This window comes from Porites lutea, chromosome 13 (genome assembly GCF_958299795.1).
Source record: "Porites lutea chromosome 13, jaPorLute2.1, whole genome shotgun sequence".
NCBI classification, from domain to species: Eukaryota; Metazoa; Cnidaria; class Anthozoa; order Scleractinia; family Poritidae; genus Porites; species Porites lutea.
This window is the reverse complement of record NC_133213.1, coordinates 15,199,811-15,200,018: the sequence shown is the minus strand read 5'-3', so window position 1 is coordinate 15,200,018 and position 208 is coordinate 15,199,811.

Here is a 208-nt window from a genome sequence, read left to right as displayed (position 1 = left end):
TGTTAATAGTGATCATGACGGGTGTGCAATAGCAGGTTTCAGGCCTCCACCGCTAGCTAGGAAGTGTGAGATTTCACATTAGTTTCCCTGTTGTGCAGACGGATGGACGGACGGTCACGTGACTACCGAATAGATAATCTGAATTTTCTCAGCTATGGGGCTCTGCTATTAGGTCTCTAGCGCGTTTATAAGAAAACGAAATTGCTTG